The following is an 18,107-nucleotide window of genomic DNA, read 5'->3' as shown; positions in this document are numbered from 1 at the left end:
CACTTCTATATCTCATATGGCAACTATGAATATTGTTTCTTCTCTACAAATGAGGATGTGGTGCCTTAGAGAAGTTGTGTAACTTACAAAAGATCACACAGGTTAGCAGGTGAATGTCTAACTGAAGAAAACAGAATCCAGTATTGCTAATTAAAGCAGAAAGAGACTTACTTGGCTTACATAATTCCTGGGAAGACTGAAGAAACAGACTCTAGGCTGAGCTTTTATATATAATTCCTGTGGCCCCAGCTCAGGCCTGTGTTGACTGACAGACAGCAGTCTTGCCAGAGTATAATGACTGCCTGCAGAACACAGGGGCCACTGCTCTTGCTGGATCAAAACCACACTGATTTTCAGGTAATCTGTACTAATAAAAGAGGTGTTTTGTGCTGTACCTTTCTCACTGCAAGTTCTGAATTCAAGTCTCCAACAAGTGTATCTGATTGGCAAAACCTCGATTACATTTCAAACTATAGAAAGAAGTAAGAATATTATTAATTATTATTAATAACTGTCCTATTATTATTAATTATTATTGCATGGCCAAGCTGAGATATGAACCCAGATAAGTCCAATTTTAGAGCCTACGTCTCTAACCACTATACATGTTGTTTTTTTGTTTATATCCCTAACATAAAATTAATATGTCCCTGTTTGTATTATAAATAATTTATTTCTAATAATTCTATATTTATTAAATTCTACCCAGTGAAATATATGCTTTTGTTGGACTTTGTTATTTTCTTGCCTGGCCTTACATCTGAACACTCTATTTGAAGACTCCCCTGCGTTTATGAAACAAAGCCCACCTCCCACAACAGACGTTGAAAAAGCCTCACACTCATTCTCTCAGCCTTACTTCCAACTAGAAGGTGGGTGCAAGACCAAGGCTCTCCCATCTACCAGTCCCATAGCTTTGGATGGGAAATCTGTGCCATGAGAGCCAGTGACTGTGAGAAAAGCCAGCCTAAGAAAGTAGGAGCTATGGCAGTGGAGGGGCGGAAGTGTTCAGGGGCATATGTCACTGTAAGAACCACAGTACCCTTACCCAGTGAAGTTGACTTGAGAACTTTACTAGGACAGTTCTGTGGTTTTAGACATTATTCCTGACTTCATAGCTTCCACACCTGGCTCTCTGGACTATTGTAAGTTGTTCAATTTCATTTTAATAAATGCCTCTTCTATTTAATTTAACCCAAGTCATTTTATATTGTTTGCAGCTAAAAACCTTGATTGCTATGAGTTTTTTTTCTTAAATTATTTATTTATTTTGAGGGAGACAGAGACAGAGAGAGACAGAGAGTGGAGGAGGAGCAGAAAGAGAGCAGAAAGAGAGAAAGCAGAAACAGTGCCCAAAGCAGGGCTTGAACTCACAAACCATGGAATCATGACCTGAGCCGAAATCAAGGGCCAGGCACTCAACCAACTGAGCCACCCAGTCCCCCATCTATGCTTCTTGAAGAAAGGATTATGTCTTATGTTATTCTTTAGTTTTTATATTGCTTTGCAAATGACAGGTAGGTAGTGAAGATATTCTTTACCAATTTGATTCATTGATTTCATCAAATTTCACCCTAGAACCAGGTCCTCCCAAAACAAAACAGTGTAATTAGGAATTCTCTCCCTTAGAATTTATTACCCTCCCTACCCTCAAGCTATTTGGCAAGTAATTTCAGATTATTTGCCAGAAAATATTAGAGACTTTATGTGAATTTTTTTGTGTGGCTACATTAGGTTAAGAGATAGGCAGCATTTATTGAGCACTTAGTAAGTGCTAAGTGCCTTATATTCATTGTCTCCTTTTATTCCATCAACTTGATGAGAATAAGAGATTAAGTAAAGGTCATCCACTGAGGCATAGTCAGGATTCAGTCCCAGTCAGTCATCCTCAGGAGCCTTGCTCTCAATCAACATACCACCACTTTGAAAAGTATACAAAGAAAGATGAAGCTGCAGTCAAATAAACACTAATGCTGGAATTGGACATTAAGTTTTTAAGCTGTTTTAAAGTAGGAAGTTGCTCTACTCTCTTTCAGTCCCTGTAACTAAGGGAGTGTTTATACTCTGTGGGTATGTGCATATTAATATCATAATATTAATAAATGTGTCAAGAATTTCTCAAACCATTGCTAGTCAGTTACTTTGTTGCTTTTTTCTGATAAACAGAAAAAAATTAAAGATTTCTCACTAAAAGAAAGCCACTCATTGATAGATTAATTGATTTCAAATGGGCCTTTTCATCAGCTTTACAAATACATATTTATTATAGATATATATCCTGGAGGATTTTTGTACTTAAATCCCTGACATAAAATACTGTTTGAGTCTAAACTTAATCAAAGTTACAGCCCAATGATAAGCTTTGTTGGAAAGAAATGGAAAAAAATAGTTAAGGATGAGCTGGCCTTAAGTTGAATGATTGTGGCTGTTCTGATTACAACTGTATCAGAACAGTTTAATATATGAAAAGTATATAAAACTTTTTTTTATAAAGACAGAGAGTTTTATAAATTACTTGCATATGCAAAACAGTTGTTACTTTAATATGTCTTTCCAATTCTACCTTCTCTTCCTGGTGCTTATGTAAGTAAAGATCAAGCTAATTGGCTACAACTTTCTAGTTGTGAAGATACGTTAGCAAAGTGTTCCTGAAAGTTTAACAAAAGACCCTTTTAAGATCTGAGGAAGTATATGCATTGTAATACTAACAATACCTATTTGGAATGCCAGTTTTGTGGTGAGCTCTTTACACTGATAAGCTTATTTAATCTTCACTACAGCCTCTCGGGTAAGTACACTATCATCACTATTTTATGGATGGGGAAACTGAGGGTTAAGTAATTTAACACATTTGGAAGTGGTGAGAATAGAATTCATTTAATCCTCAAAGTCTAATTACAGGATCTTGATCATTTAACCGTGTTGGTGATGCTTATTCATTGAGTCAATAAAAACAACATCCTCTTAAAGACAAAACTTAAAACTGTAGCTCATACTCAATTAAACACATACTTAATGTTACTTTACTGGGTTTAGGAAACCATCAAACAAAATAGGAAAAAAATTTGTAAAAAAAAAAAAAAGACTCATTAAAGAGCCAGAAGGAATTATTTTAAGGATTTATTTTAAGTCAAAGGGGTTTGGGATTCTCATTTTAACCATCTCTCTCCTCTGGGAAATCTGACACAATGAGAATGCTTTATCAGGTTTTCCAGAAAGAAGAAAACAGATAATCTGCCCTATTCTCCATTGCCAAGTAGGAGATGAGTGACATTCCTGAGAAATGAGAAATCCTCAGTCCCTCTAATCACTCCCTTGTAACATTTTAAAGTCCCAGTGGGCCATAATGCAACTCCTGCACCTGGAAGAATGGATGGACTCTATTTAGACTCAGTGTGGTCTTTTGCTTTCTTCTAGGGCTGGTCTAAACCATTACTTTTCAAGACCTAATTTCTAGCATTTTAAGCTTCTTAGTTAAGCATTATGTGCATCCATAACTCAGAAAGAAAACCAAAAATATATGAGAATAATCTCTGAAGCACAATATGCCATATAAAAAACAATGATCTAAAATTGTCACTCAAACAAAGAAAGTTTTTCCTCTTTTTTTTTTTTTTTTTTTTTCATTTGACTGTGGAAAGCAGGAAGAAAAGATTAAAGGCTTCTCTTTGATATTCTTTCCTGGACCTTCACAAGTTCCTCCCTTCTTTGCTTAGCTCACTCCTACTCATCTTTTAAAGTTAAAGCTAGAATTAATTTCTTAGCTGTGTCTCTCCTAATTTTTCTCTCTCAAAGCACCATTTATTCATGCAGTTGTTACAATCGTCATATTTGTGGATTTTATTCTCATATAATCAATTTCTGCCTTTCTTTCTTGACTATAAACTCCACAAGATAAGTACCATGGTTATTTTTTTTATCATTCTATCCACAGTGGTGAATGCAAGGCATTGTAAAATTCAAAGTATTTGTTGAATAAATAAATAAATTTTTTTTTAAAAGTTTTATTTATTTCTAGGAGAGAGAGAGAGAGACAGCGTGAGCAGGGGAGGGTCAGAGAGAGAGGGAGTCACAGACTGAAACAGGCTCCAGGCTCCGAGCTGGCAGTCAGCACAGAGCCCGACGCGGGGCTCGAACCCACGAACCGCGAGATCATGACCTAAGCGAAAGTCGGACGCTTAACCGACTAAGCCACCCAGGCGCCCCTGTTGAATAATAAATAGATAAATGGATGGTTGGACAAATAAGGAATAGCCAGCCCAACCCATTTTTATTTATCATTTGCTACACTTAAGCACCTCTATTCAGTTTTACCCTCAAACTCAGGCCATCACTGCCTCCTCAAATTAAGAAGAAAAATAACAGGAAGGGAAAAATGAGACTACTGTGTTTCATTAAGCTAACTCTCAGAATGTATAGGATATCCAGCTATCAGCTGTGTCCTCAATCTTACAAAAAATGGAGAATAAATGACCTCTCAGTGCCCGATCACATGGTTTTTCTTCGTCATTAGGGTACTTTGGTGGATCATACTAACTGATTTTAAAGATAAACCAATCTTACATTCCTGGGATAAATCTTACAGGGTCATAGTGCATTGCCATTTTTATGTGTTGTTGAATGTGATATTCTAAGATTTTGTTAAAGATTTTGGAATGATGAGATGTACTGAACTATAATTTTTCATTTTTGGGAATGCTTTTCTTAGGATTTGGTATTAGAGTTACGGGGCCTCGAAAATGTCTAAGGACAGTGAGCCTCCTTTATTTTATGTAAGTATTCATTAGTGTGGTCGTTTTGTTTGTTTGTTTTTCTTTCTTAAATGTTTGATTGAGTTCACAAGTGAAGCTATCTGGGCCTAGAGGTTTTTTGTTTATTTGTTTGTTTGGTAGGGAGGTCTAATAAATGCATTGTCTTTAACAAATATAAAATTACATTTTCTTTATTCTCGTCATTTTCGCTAAGTTTTGCTATATTTCTCCATAAATGTTTTTATATCTTCTAAGATGTTGAATTTTGGCATGAAGTTGTTCATAGTATTATTCTCTTATTGTTCTTTTAATGCCTATAACATCTGTAATGATAATCCCTTTTCATTATTAATATTAGTGATTTGTGTTCCTCCTTTTTTATTGATCAGTTTTGCTAAAGGTTTTTCAATTTTGATAGCGTTTTCAAAAATCATCTTTTGGCTCAGCTAGTTTTCTCTAATATCTATTTTCTACTTTATTGATTTCTGCTCTTTATTATTTTGTTTCTTTGCTTCTTTTATATCTACTCATCTTTTCTCTAGATTTTTTTAGATGAAAGCTTGGGCCACTGATTCAAACTCTCTAACTACTCTGATATGAGGATTTGAAGATACAAGTTTTTGTCTAAGCCCTGATTTATTTGCTTTCCCAAAATTTTAATGTATTTTCATCATTGAATTCTCAAAATATTTTCTGATTTCTCTTGTGATTTCCTCTTTGTCTTATGAATTACTTGAAATTGTGTTGTTTTACTTCCAAGTACTTGGAGTTTCCCTAGCTACAGTATTATTAGTAATTTCTAGTTCAATCCTGTTGTGATTAGAGAATATTCTCTTTGTAGTTCCTACTCTTTTAAAATTTATGGAGGCTTATCTATCCTGGGTAAATATGCTGAATGCAATTAAAAAGAGTGGGTATTCTGTACCTGATGGATATATTGTTCTACACATGACAATTAGGTCAAGATGGTCAATAGTATTGTTTGTACGTTCTCTGTTGTTACCAGTTTATTTTCTAGCCCTATAAAATTCTGGGAAAGGGGTGTAAAAAAATTCCTGCAATATTTGTGTAATTTTTCTTCCTCTCATTCTGTAAATGTTTGCCTCATGCATCTTAAGACTATTATTTGTGGCATACATTTTGATAATTGATATGTCTTCCTGATTAATTTTCACTTTTATTATTATGAATTGCCACTCTTTATCTCTAGTAGTATTATTTGTCTCAAAACGTATTTTATTTTATATTAAAAGAGCCATCTGCATTATCATGCTTGCTTTTTGCATGATTAATCTTTCCTATCCATTTACTTTCAATATATCTATGGCTTTACATTTTAAGCAGGTCTCTGTGGTCCTCATGTAGCAGAGTCTGATTTTTTATGCTCTTTGATAATCTCTGCTTTTCCATTGGATGAAAATGTACAGAACAGAGGTTCGCAAACTGTGACCCATGAGCTAAATCCAGCCTATGTCCTTTTTTATGTGGCATATTGATAAAAATGGCTTTTTGTATTTAGAGTTTTGAAAATGAATTTACCAAGAAACCTTAAGCCTGGGTGGTTACCTTTGGCTGCACTATTGATTGACATTAAAATTTGACCTCTTTTCATTTTTTCCTTCAGTGGATATCCTATCAATACAGCTTAAAATTGCACTTACTTTCTGGGAAATTACATTATCTTGTAATTTCATGTGGAGTTTTGGTCAACTGTAAAGTTGTATATCTTTCATATCTTTTTTCATAAAAAGGAAGTCAGGTCTCCCTGTGAAATTTCATCTTGTTTACTTTGGTTTTTCCCTCTGTCAGTTATTTCTGTATCCCAATTCTTAAAAAAAAGAAAAAACTTCCATTTGTTCCATCAACAAATGTATAACCATATTGCTTGCAAACTTATTTAAACTATAAAATGTTTGAATAATATACAAGAGTAGCCCTGCCAAACACACATCAACTCATTAATAGTTTGTTTTATGAAGTTATTAAATTGGCTATAGATCCACTTACTTCTCTAATCTAGCTTATATTTATCCTGCTAATCAATATGATTATCCATTGTTTCCCTCAAAAAAGGTGTTTTTAGAGGTGAAGTATGAGATATTAATAGCTAACATTTATTTAGCACTCTATATGATAACCAGTTTTGAATTATTTATAAGAAACATTAAATTTAATCCCATGAAGTACTCTTAGAATCCCCATTTTCAGACAAGGAAATTGGGGCACAGAAAACTTAAGCAACGTGCCCAAGGGTTCATAGACTAGTAAAATCAGAATTTGGGCCCAGGCTGTTTGGTTCCAAAGCCTGGGCCCTTAACAATCACTTTTTTCCCACATTGCTACTAAAAGACCATTGTCTTTGGGGTCAGGAGACCCAAGTCAGAGCCAGACATCACTTGTGCCAGACATCAATTAAGCTGTTCAGAAAGTTGGAGGAGTTAGACCAGATTGTCATTAGGTGTTCTTTTAGTTCAAAATAGTATCATTACTTGTATTTACTTAGATGCCTGATCATTTCCATATAAAGAAGAAGCAAGGCTAATCATAAATACTTTTACATGGGCCTCTTATCATGGTCCTAGATGAATATTCTCGTGTCTGAGTATGTGACAAAACTGGAGTTTGTGCACAGCTCTGTCTTCATCCAGAGTTTAATACTCTATCAGAGTTGGCTTCATGAGCACAGGACCAGGGCAAGCAAACCGGTGTAAACGTGAGGGGCCTTGTGCTTGACATAATGCTCTACTATCACTGTCCTGATATTTGTAATTTGTGAGCAAGAGACCTCTCATCTTAATTTTGTACCCCGCAAAATTATGTCACGGATTCTTTCAAATCCATCTACAGTCGTCTGGAGCTGCTGCACTGACAGCAGAAGTTCATTTGGCATTAAGGGTTAGAGCGAGGAGATGCTCGCTGATATGAGAACATGATCTGTGATCCAGCCCCTTCTTAGAGACAACTAATGACCCATCAGTGAATCCTGAGTCCCTTGGTTTGATGGTCTCTTCTCTCTTGTTTCTTGCTTTTTGGATTCTGGAAGAGCAGAATTTTTCATTACATCTTGTTAATATCTGAAAGCCAACTTCTGTGGTTCAGTATCAGTTATTTTTCTAATTGGGGAAATAATGAAACATATTTACTTAGATCTCACATAGAGAGAAAGAGATATTTCTCAATGTGTGTTCCTGGTTTTCTCTCTGAGCATGATTCCTAATGCTAATATTATTTATTCTTTGTTGGCTATGATGTTAAATTTTCCATGCCATATGAGAATTCAAAATTTATATTTTAAATAGAACAAGGTTTTATTCCACCCTGTGAAACTACTTCACATTTGACTTACTTACTCCACCCACTCTACTCCAGGAGAATATCTCAATGATAAAAGAAACTAAATGAAAATTGTTTTGAACAAAGAGTATAGCCCTACTAATACTTCTTTGATATCACAGATTTTAAAAATCTGTCTTGTTAAAATGACCCACCATTCTCTCTCTGCCTCTCTCTCTCTCTCTCTTTCACACACACACACACACACACACACACACACACACAGGAGGGCATGGTTTGCCATTTTCTAACATATGCTCCTGCTTTACAAAGTTAGTTGAAGCAAACCTGTCAAATGCCAAAGTGTAGGGTATGAAAATTTCAACAAAATGTCAAGAGAAATGGGAAACCTAGTGAAATTAAGAAAATCTGTCATAAAGATTGTGTTGCGTATTTCTTTCTGCCTAACTTTGGGTGACATATGGAAGTTTAAAAATATAACCTAATGATGTGTCTTTATGGTAAGAAGTTTATATAACCTAATTGCCACAAAACTGTCATAGTGGTTAATTTATTAGAGTAATAAAAAGATACTGTACTCTTAGAACTTAGAATAAATTCTGCCCAACAATACTGATGGCCCCTGAACCATAAATTTTCTATTTTTGATGCTTGTGTGAAACCTGAGAAGATGTACATGTGGGTATACTAGTTATTCTTAACCATTTTTCTTGGAGCACTGATATGGATGCAAGAACATACGTTAATTAGGAACAGTGCTGTGAACCTTCTGTTATGGGAGAAGCCTAGGTGTAAAGGCTTGGGAAGGAAATAGAGACTAATATAAAGGTTTGGTCATTTACGGGAAGTTGAGCCCTCAGATTCCACCCAAATGTCAGCTCTATTTTCTTTTTTTGAAATAACTTTAGGTCCACAGAAAAGTTGCTAAGAAAGTACAGAGTTCACTCAGGATTTTGACCTAGCTTCCAGTAATGTTACTATTTTACATACCGTGATAACATTCCTCAAAACTGAGAAATTAACATGGGTCAAATCCTATTGAGTAAACTAGTTTTCATTAAGATTTCATCAGTTTTTTTTCACCACGGGCCTTTTTCTGTTCCAGAATCTAATCTACATGTTGCATTTAGTCATCATGCTTTGTTAGTCTCTTTTAACGTGGCAGTTTCCCATCCTTCTTTTTTATTTCATAATTTCAGAACTTAGAAGAGAACTGGCCACATATTTTTAGTATGTCCTCCACTTGAGTTAATCTCATATTTCTTGTGATTAAACTGGTCGACACAAATATTTAATCTACTTCCTTAAGAAAGTGCAAGAAATCCAAGAATGCTGACTTGAAAGTAGGAAAGAGCAGGGCTACCATGACCATATTTGACTGTGTAAAGGCCAAGGTGATTAACTAGACTAATAGTATATTAATTTAAACATTGGCTGAAAATTTACTATGTATATTTATTAACACCAATAATACCAATAATATGTCCAGGCACTGTGCTTGATATATGTTGCCTAATTTTATTGTCAAAACGACCTATGATTTAGATGTTAGTATTATTATTACTATTATTATAATTATCATTATCATCATCATCATCATTATCTTGGAGTTGAGGAAATTTAAACCTAGGGAAAGTTAAGTTCCCAGTAGTACAACCCAGTACTTTCTGTGGAATGCATCCTTAAACCTATGTCTTTCTGATTCCAAAAGCCTTACTATTTATTAATTAAACAATAGAAATTTAAGTATGTAATTTGTTGCCTCTTCTCTGAAAGAAGCCCATGTAAAGTATTATAATAAAGGTGTATTCCTTTAATTGAGTTATCCCAGATATTGACATTATATTGGTGAAAATTTCAATGGGAACATTCCTTTTATTGATATTGGTCAAAACATACTCTAAAACATTCCTTCATCCCCTCTGTCTTCCTCTCTTTCTCTCTCCCCATCTGTCTCTGTTTCTCCCATTTCTGTTTCTCTTTCTATATATAGCAACACATGCACACATATACATTATAGATAAGCATGTATGTTTGTACATAACTATCTATGATCTATCTGAAAATATAATAATCAATATGAGATCTATGAAAAATTATGCTTTCTAAACAAATCTCATTAATTGGTGAAATTTTTTATGCTTCAGTGCCAAGATGATATTAGACAAAGTCCACTATTTTTTTTACAGTTTAACCATGAGTCAGTAGAAAGAAGGGATTTTAGGAGTATATTTTAGAAGTTTAAATGTCTACAGTTTTGACATTGTGCCACCTAGTACATTGGGTGGTTGCAAATTATTAAACTATAATTTATAATGGTTTGTGCCTTAATTTGGATGCACCACTTTCTGGCATTGTTCCCACTGTCTATTGTTATAATAAAGTGCACTGAATTGAGAAGTACATATTATCTAGTTCAACAATTCAGTTTTACAGATAAGGAATCAATATTTTCAAGGTCATTAATCTGATTAATGACAGAATCATGGCTAGAACGTCTAGGTTATAAATGCCTTCCTCAATATTCTGTGATTCTGAAAAAATAAATTGAGCTAAGGGTTGATTAAAACAAAGTTTTCTAATTTATTTTTCATGTTTATTTTGAGAGAGAGAGAGGGAGAGAGAAAGAGACAGAGGGGAAAAGGGATGCACAGGGGAGGGGCAGAGAGAGGGAGAAAGTAAGCTCCATACTATCAGCACAGAGCCTGATATGACACTTGATCTCATATAAACTGTGAGATCATGATCTGAGCTAAAATCAAGAGTCAGAAGCTCAACATACTGAGCCACCCAGGTGCCCCTCTAATTATATTTATTTTGCACATATGATTAAAAGAGGGAAATTGTTCAGGACCTTTAGTATACTCTGTGGGTATTATATGAGATTTTTTTTCATTACCAAAATTAAAGCAAAACTATATATTCATGATTAGAGTAATTAATCAATGTGTTGCCATTGAAGGCTAAATATTAAGCTTTATTTAATCATTAATAAAATATTAATTTTATTATTTATTATTACTTTAATTAATTTATTAATTAATAAAAATTTACTAATGGTGATACATTAAGATTTATTTATTCATTTGTAAAAATATTTTTTCAATCTAAACATTATCTGATTTTATGGAGGATGTTGCATAGCATAAGAATGCAAAAGGACACTGTATCTCATCTAGAGTTAAAATTAATAAAAAAAATACTTGCCATTAAAAATGTGGTTTACATAATAAAAAGCCACCATTAAAAGTAAATTATACGTCTCAGTATAGAGACAGACAGATTTTTAAAGCCTTCTATTGACATCTTTGATGAATGATATCTTGAAAATCTTTTCTACTGAATCTTTCTGAAATACTTTTTTACAAGTTGGAATCAAAGGGTGGACAACTTACCTACGTGACATCTATAGATACTTCTAGCACCTAATAAGATACTTTCGAGGAATATGTCTTGAAACAGAATTTCCCACTATTGCAAATCCTTTCACTGATTCTTAGAAATATGGCCAGCATTTTTGCTCCTAGTGGAATAAAAGCAACTTGAAAATGAAAGACGTATATATTTAGTTTGTAATCACCAATTGTAGTTCTGTTCTGTGATGACAAACCTACATTCTGAAACTGTCTTTCAAAACCTTCTCTTGGCTTTCTGTGCCAGTTTTATGAGATTGATTTGAAATCTTTAAAGGTGTTAGGATTTCTGTATTAATATGTCTCTAGATTTAATTATGTGTGGTTCATTTAAAAAATGGCATTTGAAAATTTCTAGATGTGTTAGTCTTTAGTAGTTTTTTATTTAAACTACCTGTTTCTTATATAATGTTTCATTTGATTCTAGGATTTTTAAGTATTTTTAGCTATATAGTTCTTTCCTAAAGAAAAATAGTTAACATGAAAGATGGGGTTGCTCACATCTATTTCACAGGGCTAATTACCTATTTCAGCAGAAAAATAGAGCAGTTATTGGCATTAAGTTACATTTTGATTCTGTGTGGTAAAGATAATCTGCAGTCTTCACACAGCTAATTTGTACCAATGATTTTTTAGCACACTCTTTGATACGCTCTTTGATTCTCTGAAATCCTTCAAAGAACCGGTTTGACAAAAATAATATTTTGACATAATATAAAAGTTTTGGTTTACTCTGATAACTTCAAAGGATACATTCTCAACAGAGTGAAGTAGGACACATCAGACTGGAGAATGCTTTGAGAGAATGTAGCCTCTTGGGTTCCCAGGAAATTCTGTAGTATTAGTACTTCACCTGTCTCAGGTGAGAAACTGTCAGGACACAGGAAGCCCCATGTTGAGATAAACAAACCTGCCATACCAATGACTCCAAAATGATCAATATACACTGCAATGTGTATCAGTCTGTAAATATGTCAGTAATTCACAGAGTTAAAGACAGAAGGAGCATGGAAGGCTCAGTTAGGGAATGCTACAGGATTAGAAAATGGACATTTCATTTATTTTATTTATAAGTGTCACATTTGAATTTGATTGTGATATATAAATATACAAAGTATAAAATTCCTTTATCATCCCTCCTACTCCGCAAGAGATAACCAGCATTGATAGATTGTGTAGCCCCCTCTAGAACTTTTTTCTATGAATACTGTTTTGTGACCACCCCCTCAGGACTGTGTGCATCATGAGCATCCTTCAGTGTCAATGCTAATAGATATCACTCAATTTTTTTCAACACTTACCTAGTATTGCATCATATGGATGTGCTATAAATTGTTGAATCATTACCCTATTGATGAACCTTTATGTCTCCCTGAGTTTTCACTATTATATATAGTGAGAGCAATGAAAAGCACAGTTTACCTGTCTTTGCACTCTTGTATTCCATAGCATATTGGGTTAGTAGAACTGGAAGTGTTGTTTGAAAGGGATATTTCCATTTAAAATACTTATGAATAAATTGTAAACAGTATATTTTATCAATATTTAACAGTTTTTTTGCACTCTGATTGGTAAAGACTGTTTTTTCTAATTATCCTCCATTTTTCTATGACTATTAGTCAATTTGCATCTCTTCAAATATTTATAAAATATTGATTTTTTTCTTCTATCAATTTTGGTGAGTATTATGCTAACTTTTCTTTTTAAAATGCTTTATTCTTTGTATTTTGGAAAGGATAACCCTTTGTTTCACATTTATTAAGACTCTCTCGTCATTTGTTTTTTCATTTGGTTTATGGTAAATTGTATCATAGAGAAGTCAAAATTTTTATATGGTCTAATCAACTGGTCTTTCGCTATTTCACCTTTGGGTGTTGTTTTCTGCTTATGATATTCTGCTACCCCAGTATAATAAATATGTTCTTAGATAGTCTTAGATATTCTTTAAATATATTGGTATAACCCTATGTTTTCATAACAAATTAAGCTTCTTAAATTCTTTGGCAGAATTCTAAGTGCTGGTCAGCTTCCCAAAATGTATAAAGAATAGTATTGTGTATTCTCAATCAGAGGAATGGAAGGAGTTGCCAGTCCAGATTTTGCAAAAATATAGTGTCCTGAGGTGCCAAACTTCATATTTTAGTTTCCTGACTGTCTTTACTATAGAGATAGTTACATAATATTAAAAACTATTAAAGCTTTTACTGTCACATTAAATCACAATAAAGTCCTTTAGGCTGAGAGATTTTAGGGGCAGAATCATGTCACTTTTTAAAATGTTAGCAGAGATCACAAGCTTAAATAAATCTATGAGGGCCACCGAGGTTAAGTACAAACCTCATATGGGTGAAAATAATGATTGGGTAGGTCCATTACATCAAACTGCAGATTTTATTTTTCTAGTGGTTATTTTAGAAGAATAATCTGAACACGAAGGGAGAACAGCTTGAGCTGAGAGTGCTCAAGAAATGTCCAGTGAAATCCAAGGATCCACCCAACTTCTGAATATATGTTTCCTCACGTTACATCTCAACACACACACACACACACACACACACACATACAATTATGTGACAGGCATTGTTCTAGATGCTTTACTTGACTCTCTCACTTGATCCTCATAATAAGGAACTAAGGACTAGTCTTTTCCTTGCTTTCTGGGTAAGAAAACAAGGTGTAAACAAGGTAAATCACTTATGTAAACTAGCACAGGCAGAAGTGAGGGAGGCAATTTGGACACTGGCATTTTGATTCCAGAGCCCAGTGTATTGCCACTGCAGAGATCACACACCTCCTCACAACTCCACTCCAAAAATAAATAAATAAAAATGATGTATAGAACATTTGTGTAGCACTTCCTATTTTCTAGGATAATTTCATAGTCTTAACACTTTTAATTATCCCAGCCATCTGCTCAATTCCCCAAGGTTAACTTTATTACCCTGGATATATAGACAGGAGAACTGAGGCACAGAATTTTTAAACAAGTTACCAAAGGCCACCCAAAAGTTAATCCCAGACCCCAGCATAAAACACAGTTTTGGATCTTTCTACGATGATAATTCTACTCTCCCTCCCCATAACAACAGCAAAGACCTCTTTGGAGTAACACGTTTAGAACATATAAATATTTTTAAAATGTTGCATAGAAGTATCAGTATAGCAATGGACTTATATTTTAAAGTTTTTTTTTCCCAGTGTCTTTAGACTTGCCTGCCTTTTATTGGAAGGCAATATTGAAGAATTAAGTATATAAAAGAGACAAAATTTATTTGAAAATACATAAAACGGAAATGTGCTCCAAGCTTATCCCAGATTTGACAGAAAGAACACTGCAAATTGAAAAATAGAGGCCCCTCTAATTGCCACATGTTCTCCCGTTCTTCCCGTGCTGCTCTTCAAACTGGCTGACTTCTTTTCTCCTTACTGTTTTTGCAAATGCTTTTTTTTCCCCTTCTGGGGTATACTTCCATAGCCATCTCTCATAGCTTCACCTGGCTAATTCCTAATGCCACTTTTTTAAGACGTTTTCCCTCACCAATCAAATTAACTAAGCCCCCTTATTATTAAGGCTTTTAGTACCAAATACTTTTAGCTCTTCTTGCAATACATAGTTATATATTTACTTTGGTGTTCATTTAGTAACTCTTTCCCCATTATTCTCCACTAGCACAGGGATCATCTTTATGTGACTAATATTCAGTCTCTAGTGGTTAGCACAGAGCATTGTACAGAGCAAACAATCAATGAGTATTTGTTGACTTAATAAAATAAAATAATCTTGCTTTCAGATTTTATGAGTGTAAGTGTTCTTAAACAACTGAATGTTAACAAGCTAAGACCAATTTTCCTATTTTCTATTTTGTCACCAAGAATATTTTCTCTGTACCTAAGAAGGAAAATATAAAATGAGTATTTTAAGCATCAATAACCAAGACCATTTCTGTTTGTTTCATAAAGAATCTTCTAAATGAGAGGGCCTCTCCACATCATCACTACTGAGTAAGAAATGAGACAAAGATTGCTGGAACATGTATTTACAGAGAGGTGTTCATGAAAGATTTTGCATTAACGACTTCAAAAATTATTGATGTTTAGAATTCAGTTGGGAGTATTGCCGAGTGTGTAAAGACACAGTTGACAGATATTTGCATCTGGAGTAGAAAAGAATATTTATCCTAGCTTTTTTGATGGGGACTCTTAGCTTAAGAAAGACTAGAGGAAATCTGAGACCTTGGACTTTCTGGAAAAGGTTACAGATGCTCAACAAGGAGACTGCTCATTCTGTAGTTGGCTTCATGGATGTCTAGACAGTAGTCCTGGGGAAAAGCGTGCAAAGGGGCAACAAGTTAAATACCATTTTGGGAGTAGAAAATCAGGAATACAACTTAGAGGATGAAGAAAGAAGTCACAGCAAATGTAAAACTGTATAATCTCACCTTCTCTTACTTACTGCCCCAAATAGTGTACATCAAGAAACAATTCTCTCCCCAACTCTCAGAATAGAGATGTTAAGTGGAACACAAATGGAGAATATAATCTCTATGAGAAAAGGATTGTATCTGTCTATTATCTAGTAGTTTGCCTGCCTTATAGTAATTATTGTATAATATTTGTTGTTGAATTAAGAAAACTCTCTTCTCTCCAGCTGTCCCTGGACCTTGGCACAGTTAACCTCAGTAAAGCAGTAAAGCTAACTGTTCCAAGAGCCAGAGTTACATTCCAGGTAGGGGTTCATTTAGAACTGAGATCATCTCTTAACCATATCAAAATTGTGAATTTATAACATTGGCACATGGCTGATGCTATTAATAAATAGGTATTGGATGAATGAATGGATGAATGGATGAATAAATGAATGAACGTGAATATTTATGGTTACCACAGGAGAAGTCTAGGGCAAACGCTCCACTTTTCTAAGAAGTCTTAACTTAATTATACCATAAACAAAGTGAGAAGCATGTTCTCTTCTCATCCATACCCAATTATATACTACCATATGGCAGGTGAAAATTCCAGCCACCCATATATATTTATACTTAAAAATAATAAGAGGTAGGGCCTCTGACAGTGACACAAGAAGAGGGCAGCCACCGTGGGATCAAGAGTAAAAGTTCCTCACAATTTTTGACTGTTGGAAGAACTGGAAGGAGGCCAGGAAGAAATAGGAGATAGCACAGTTAGCTCAGATCTATAAGATGGCAAAGACGTGACACTTACAAGATGGGCAGGGATGAGAATTGGGCCTCCAAGAACAATTTGTGAAAACTGAATATCCAGTCTTAAAATAGAATTGGATCTGAATACCCAGAGGCAACCCCGTCTGTAATATTTATAACAAAAATTAATATGAATGGAGTTCATAGTTCTAATGGAGTGGACGACCCAAGGGCCATATCATTGCTAGCAAGTGGCAGAATTCATATAGCATCAATATTGTCCTGTAAGAGCTGTGGTGCCTAAGGATGTCCAAAGAAACATGAAACTCCTTCAGCCACCTGAAGTATAGTGTTATAGCAATTAATCAAAAAGAAAAAATACAAGCCATCCTACCCCCATTCGATTTAAGCCGTCTTCATTTTCCTCCGTAGTAAATTTTCTAGATACGTCTTGTAGACCTCAAAGTACCAGTAAGGAAGCTCACATTCAAAGGCATTTTATCTTAGGATACTATAAATGATTCTAACTTTTTTATGCATTTGAAATATATGAGTTGTACTATAACAAAAAAAGATGTATAGAAAAAAAATGTCTCTAAGAATATATTCTTTATATTACATTTTTATCTTTATAGTTGTGTTAACAATTAAACTACTTCATCTCTTTATTTATCTAGCTGACCACACATTTTTCTAAGGGAGTGTTTCTTGAATTTGGAGAAACTGACCCTTATAAGAATTTTAGAACTACTACCATAAATCATCTCCCCAGAAAAAGGATGAATATCCTTTAACAAATTTTTACTTGTAACCTAAGAGGTTTTGCTAAGCCCTTGAAGGCTCCTGTGTACCCCAGGTTAAGAAATGTTATTATAGGGGCGCCTGGATGGCTTAGTCGGTTAAGCGTCTGACTTTCACTTAGGTCATGATCTCGAGGTTCGTGGGTTCGAGCCCTGCGTCAGGCTCTGTGCTGACTGCCAGCTCAGAGCCTGGAGCCTGTTTCAGTCTGTGACTCCCTCTCTCTCTGACCATCCCCTGCTCACGCTGTCTCTCTCTCCTAGAAATAAATAAAACATTAAAAAAAAGAAAAGAAAAAGAAATGTTATTATAATGGGGAAATTTTAACACTGACTCCATATTTGATGTTACTATGTATTATTGTTGTTATATTATTACAATATATTTATTTTCATAAAATTATAACATATGCAAATATATTGGTGTTAGGTTTACATGACATGTTATTTGTTTCAAAATACTCTGTGGTGAGGGTTGCATACAGGTTAGCACTGTCCAATAAAACATTCTGTGATGATTGAAGTGTTCAACTGTTTTGTAGAGTTATATTGTCCAATATGATAGTCACTTGCCACATGTGGCTGTTGGGCCTTGAAATGTGAAAAGTGTACATGCGTATCTGAACCTCTATATGTTATTTAACTTTAATGAATTAAGAAGTGAAGACATTATTGTGCTGGACAGTACAGTAA

General features: G+C 34.4%; 1 protein-coding gene and 1 pseudogene across 2 annotated transcripts in view; both read left to right on the top strand.

The window, feature by feature from the left end:
* The window catches only part of LOC144245381 (gamma-aminobutyric acid receptor subunit beta-2-like), a 188,846-nt gene that overhangs the window by 136,599 nt on the left and 34,140 nt on the right, over window positions 1–18,107 (top strand). The window lies entirely within an intron of this gene.
* Window positions 295–16,982, top strand: LOC144245354 (ubiquitin-conjugating enzyme E2 variant 1-like; annotated as a pseudogene).

The sequence above is a fragment of the Crocuta crocuta genome, unplaced genomic scaffold (assembly GCF_008692635.1).
Source record: "Crocuta crocuta isolate KB4526 unplaced genomic scaffold, BGI_CrCroc_1.0 scaffold343, whole genome shotgun sequence".
Lineage (NCBI taxonomy): Eukaryota > Metazoa > Chordata > Mammalia > Carnivora > Hyaenidae > Crocuta > Crocuta crocuta.
The sequence above is the reverse complement of the archived record's forward strand: the minus strand, read 5'-3'. Positions and strand labels throughout refer to the sequence as shown.